A 6,195-nucleotide genomic window follows, 5' to 3' on the forward strand; every position below is an offset into this window, starting at 1 on the left:
TCTTGGGTATGAACTGCAGCATGTGCCGCGCGGCACGAACAAGGAAGCAGACGACATCGCCAAGAGGCGTCCCGATGCCTGCCTCAGGAGCCTGGCGTCTTCGAGGAGCGGCTCTTCAAGCCTTCAGCAGCCCCTCCTACTGCGGAACCAACACCACCCCAGGAGGATCTCCCCCCAGCGCCCCTCTCGGGAGCCCCCGCTTGCGGCCCAACCTTGGGAGAGAATCTACTCCTCGCGCTCGAGCCTCAGGAGGGGTGCTGGACCGAAGAGTTCAAGGCGTACCTGCTTCAGGGGACCCTACCGGAGAAGGAGGAAGATGCGGAGCGAGTGGCTCGACAGGCCACTGCCTACTGCATTCAGGACGGTGAGCTCTATCAGAAACGGCCAAACGATGTTTCTTTGCGATGCATCTCCAGGGAGCAGGGATGTGAGCTGTTAACCGACATACACGGCGGGGATTGCGGGCATCACTCTTCATCGCGCACCCTCGTGGGCAAGGCATTCCGCAGGGGATTCTACTAGGCCACGGTGCTCAATGATGCCACAGAGCTGGTGAGATCCTGTGAAGCCTGCCAGTTCCACGCCAAGCAAATCCACCAGCCTGCTCAGGGTCTCCAAACCATCTCATTGCCGTTTGCGGTCTAGGGGCTGGACATCTTGGGCCCGTTCCCTCGAGCGCCCAGGGGCTACCGCTACCTCTACGTCACCATAGACAAGTTCACCAAGTGGGTGGAGGTGGAGGCTGTCCGCACGATCCCGGCAGGCTCGGCAGTCAAGTTCATCAAGGGCTTCGTGAGGCGGTTCAGGGTCCCTAATTACATCATCACCGACAACCGCTCGCGGTTCACTAGCAATCTCTTCAAAACATACCGTTCTAACCTTGGAACGCAGATATGCTACGCCTTAGAGGCACACCCCAGGAGCAACGGCCAAGCCGAGCACGCCATCGCAGAGGTCATGAGGGGCTTCAAGGCAAGAAATTTTAGGAAGAAGCATGAGGCATGCGGCAGGGGCTGGCTGGACGAGCTCCAGTCCGTGATGTGGTCCATCGACACCACTGCAACCGAGCCAACCGGTGAGACACCATTCTTCCTCGTCTACGGAGCCGAAGCGGTTCTCCCACACGAGGTCAAGCATCGCTCCGCACGGGTCTTGGCGTTTGACGAGGCACGCTGTGATGCCTCGCGGGGATGGACATCGTGCTCGGGGACGAACGCCGCCGCCAAGCCTCGCTCCGGGCGGCAAGGTACCAGCATGTGAAGCCCCGAGACCGACGCTTCAGAAGACTTCGATATTTTTGTGATCACCGTGTGTTCCTTTTGGTGCTTGTTCTTTTATTTTTGCATTGCATCATGTCATTAATTTTTAAAAACTCAACTAAGTAAATTGCATGGATCTTCGATCCATTTAAATCGAGGGAAATGCACATGGTGATTTCTCTTTATAACATATATCCTCCCAATATTATTAGGCAGCTATATTAAAATATTCCATTAATTGGAGTTCACCATAACACACTTGCAAATAAATCCCAATGCCTTTGTCATCTCAATTCTTGGTCTCCAACTTGTCCTCATATTCTTTTATTGTTTTATCGAGGCTCTTCCTAAATGTTCAACACTTTCGGAAACTTTGGATTCCTACTCCTTGTTCAAACCATTTGAATTAAATTCAAATGTAAAACTTGCAATCTTGCCCACTCCATTTTTCTTGGAACGAGCAAATTTTTGTGAGTCCGGGAAAATTACCCCCATGCGAAAATTCTTTCCCTAACCCCTCTCTTTCTTTTCTTCTCTCTATATCTTTTCTGTTAAAGAGAGTATGAGAGTGAGAGAGAGAAGTGAGCCCAGCTGGGCCTCCCAACTCCAAGCCGGCCCATCCCCGCGGCCACCTAAGCCCCGCTGCTAACCCTAACCCTTGCCCGATACATTTCCCTCTCCCCTCGTTCGATCTCTCCCTCTAGCGCCGCCAGAGAGAGAGAGAGAGAACGGCACTGCCTCGCCCGATCCCCATCTCCCTCCGTCGAGCGCCACGCCTCCTGCCTCTCCGTGACCCCCGCTGCAGCTCCTTCTCCAGCTCGTCGTCGACCAGCCGTTCGCCTCCTCCATCCACCGTCCCGGACACCAGAGCTGTTGACGGCCGAAGCCCGGCCGCGTCGTAGCCTCTGCTGTCGGCCCCTCCTTCCTCGCGCCTCCCTCTCCTGCACTGCATCGTTGGGTCGCCGCCGCCTCCCCACCTCTGCCTCCGGCCGCCGCAAGCGAGCAGCTCCGCCGGAGCCATGCCCCTTCGCCGTCGCGTCGCCTTGCCTTCCTCCACCGACCGCGGCCCTGGCCTTCGTCCCCGTGCCCGAACCTCCATGAAGCCGCCGCCGCCAATTTCTTCTGGGCGCACCGCTGCCTGGACCCGCCGATGTCGGTGGCCATCGACGCGCCGCCGCGGCCCTCCTCTGCTTCAGCTCCTTCAAAAGAGCTCCGAGTCGCTGCCCCGACGTGCCCCCTCATCGTCGCCTTGCTGCTGCCGGACCCCGAGTTCGCCTTCCTCCCCGATAGCGCTCGAGGGCCCCATGTCGCCATGGCCTCTGCCTGATGTTGTGCCGTGTTACCGCCCCCATCTCCAGCCCCTTTCTCCTGCACGCCCTGCCTCTTGGTGTTCTGCACCACCACCACGTCGTGGCCGTAGTTGCTGCTTCACTGTCGGGCACGAGTTGCCTTGCTGCTGTACAAACCAGAGGCCTTTTGGCTTGCTTCATTTTGGATCGGCCAGTACGAGACGCCAAGTACCTCTACGAACGACACTGGATGTAAACGAACGTGTACAACTTTCATCCCGTGCATGTCTCCAAGTACCACGACATTGACGGCCCTACAAGTTCAACTACGGTTGCCGTGTACGACTACCGTCGACCCTCGAAGACTCCGTGGACGTCAAGTTCCTCGCCGTGACCCCGAACATCTACGGAATGTGTACGACTACAAAACATGTACCACTACTTCCGCTACCATCGCGAGAACGTCTACTTCCTCTACATCGCACCGACGCGTTCCGCCCCGAATGCATGCTTCGAAGGTATAACCCCGAGACGACGTCCGTGGAACGAATGCATGTGTGTTGTATGAGATGCTCGTGGTTGCACCGTTTCCGAGTTGTCATTCCATGTTCCTCCTCGTTGCCATGCCATCATCCCGTGGGAACCCGGTTACCGGTATCACCTCACCATCTCTAGCATGTTCCACATGTCCGCACAATTCTCTTTTGCGCCGGTATCTCCACGAGCTACCGGAACCGATATGTTGCCGTGGCATCATTTTCGGATTCGTTGCCGTGTCACCCCTTTCTTCCACCACGGTGACAAATGCTTCATAACATGCTCATGTCAACATTTTCATAAAATTGCTTAAAACGTGCATATGTCATCCGCATCATGATAACAACATTAAAATGTTTAAAATTGTGTTTGTTTTAATTTGCTAATTGACATGAGGAGTTATCAGAATTGTTGTTTGTTGTTCCGGCCTCATTTAAAATTGCCTAGATAGTTAGTTTATTTATGCTTCACCTCTTGCCATGGTAATCAACATTTAATATGGTCGAGTACATAATGAGAGAGAACTAAATAATTGATGTGGTGTTTCGTCAATATGCAACTCGTTGCATATTGAGCTCCACTTAACTTGTAGTTTTGCTTGTGCACTTTGCCATGCCATGCCTCATTAAACCGGACATGCATCATACTTGATTGTGCATCATGCCATGTTTATGTGAGGGTTGTTTACCATGTTGTTTGCTTTTTTCCGGTTTGCTTCTCTGGGTAGCTTCGGTTTCGTTCCAGAGTTGTGAGGATTCGTTCGACAACGTCTGTTTGTCCTCTTCATGGACTCGTTCTTCTTCCTTGCGGGATCTCAGGCAAGATGACCATACCCTCGAAATTACTTCTATCTTTGCTTTGCTAGTTGTTCGTTCTATTGCTATGCCGCGTTACCTACCACTTGCTATATCATGCCTCCCAAATTGCCATGAACCCACCTCTAACCTTTGTCACCCTTCCTAGCAAACCGGTGTTTGGCTATGTTACCGCTTTTGCTCAGCCCCTCTTATAGCGTTGCTAGTTGCAGGTGAAGATGAAGATTGCTCCATGTTGGAACATGTTTATGTTGGGATATCACAATATCTCTTATCTTAATTAATGCATCTATATACTTGGTAAAGGGTGGAAGGCTCGGCCTTATGCCTGGTGTTTTGTTCCACTCTTGCCGCCCTAGTTTCTGTCATACCGGTGTTATGTTCCTTGATTTTGCGTTCCTAACGCGGTTGGGTGATTTATGGGACCCCCTTGACAGTTTGCTTTGAATAAAACTCTTCCAGCAAGGCCCAACCTTGGTTTTACATTTGCCTCACCTAGCCTTTTCCCTTGGGAGTCGCGCATCCTGAGGGTCATCTTTATTTTAACCCCCCCGGGCCAGTGCTTCTCTAAGTGCTGGTCTGAACCGTGTAGAGTGCGGGGCCCCCTCGTGGAAACTCGAGGTCTGGTTTTACTCGTAGGATGTCTCATCCGATGTTGCCCTGAGAACGAGATATGTGCAGCTCCTATCGGGATTGTCGGCACATCGGGCGGCTTTGCTTGTCTTGTTTTACCATTGTCGAAATGTCTTGTAACCGGGATTCCGAGACTGATCGGGTCTTCCCGGGAGAAGGAATATCCTTCGTTGACTGTGAGAGCTTATAATGGGCTAAGTTGGGACACCCCTGCAGGGTATTATCTTTCGAAAGCCGTGCCCGCGGTTATGTGGCAAATGGGAATTTGTTAATATCTGGTTGTAGAGAACTTGACACTCGACTTAATTAAAACGCATCAACCGCGTGTGTAGCCGTGATGGTCTCTTCTCGGCGGAGTCCGGGAAGTGAACACGGTTTTTGTGTTATGTTTGACGTAAGTAGGAGTTCAGGATCACTTCTTGACCATTGCTAGCTTCACGACCGTTCCGTTGCTTCTCTTCTCGCTCTTATTTGCGTATGTTAGCCACCATTTATGCTTAGTGCTTGCTGCAGCTCCACCTCACTACCCCTTTCCTACCCTTAAGCTTAAATAGTCTTGATCTCGCGGGTGTGAGATTGCTGAGTCCTCGTGACTCACAGATACTTCCAAAACAGTTGCAGGTGCCGACGATGCCAGTGCAGATGACGCAACCGAGCTGAAGTGGGAGCTCGATGAAGATCTTGTTCGTTTGTGTTGTTTCTTTTCATGTTGATCAGTAGTTGTGCCCAGTTTGGGACGATCGGGGATCTAGCAGTTGGGCTGTCTTCTTTTCTTTTGGTTCCGTAGGCGGACCTATGTGTGTACTCTGATTGATGTATGATTTATTTATGTATTGTGTGAAGTGGCGATTGTAAGCCAACTCTTTATCCCATTCTTGTTCATTACATGGGATTGTGTGAAGATGACCCTTCTTGCAACAAAACCACAATGCGGTTATGCCTCTAAGTCGTGCCTCGACACGTGGGAGATATAGCCGCATTGTGGGTGTTACAGGTTGGTAATCAGAGCCATCCCCGACTTAGGAGGCCCCTGCTTGATCGAATCCCTGGCGTTGTTGAGTCTAGAACAAAAAAAATGTTTTGAGTCTTAGGATTATATATATCGGAGAGTAGGATTCTTTTTACTCCTCAGTCCCTTCGTCGCTCTGGTGAGGCCTCCTGACGTAGAAGTTTTGACTCTTCTCTCCTCAAATTTCACTAAATTTTTTTTAGGATCACGCGGGTATCTTAGAATCGTCCCGATGGTTTTGTGACGAGAACATTGTTCTTGGTGCCTCCTGACATTTAGGGGTTGTGGCAGTGTCCCGGGGAGTTGAGCTCCGAGGTGTTCTCGTCACAATTTTATCGTTGCAGTTCTGGAATACCTGAGTTTCGCCGACATCGAAAATCTCTTTTATGCAGTTGTTGGTGAGATCACCTCGACGCCACCCAGTACTGGGGCGGGAGTTCGGGAGTATTGCCATAACTCGTATAACGAATGCTTTTCGAAGGTTGAGGTAAACGATTTCCGAAGGTTTCTTGGTTATGTGTTGACGGATGGATACAACTGGATCTAGGGATTGTTAGTTTGGGTGATATATTTTGTGTCCCCTGTATCCCCAACACCTGATTGCATAACCAGAAAGTTCCGGGAGTTTATAAGTGGGAATTCAAGTAGCTCCT

The 6,195-nt window shown here is 51.4% G+C and overlaps 1 long non-coding RNA gene across 1 annotated transcript; it reads left to right on the forward strand.

The window, feature by feature from the left end:
* The first annotated feature begins 1,338 nt into the window (after positions 1-1,338).
* LOC141021399 (uncharacterized) lies at positions 1,339-5,434 on the forward strand. The gene is made up of 2 exons (XR_012182674.1): positions 1,339-3,066; positions 3,813-5,434. It is a non-coding gene; the product is annotated as an uncharacterized lncRNA (long non-coding RNA).
* Positions 5,435-6,195: the final 761 nt, after the last annotated feature.

This window comes from Aegilops tauschii, chromosome 1, assembly GCF_002575655.3.
Source record: "Aegilops tauschii subsp. strangulata cultivar AL8/78 chromosome 1, Aet v6.0, whole genome shotgun sequence".
Lineage (NCBI taxonomy): Eukaryota > Viridiplantae > Streptophyta > Magnoliopsida > Poales > Poaceae > Aegilops > Aegilops tauschii.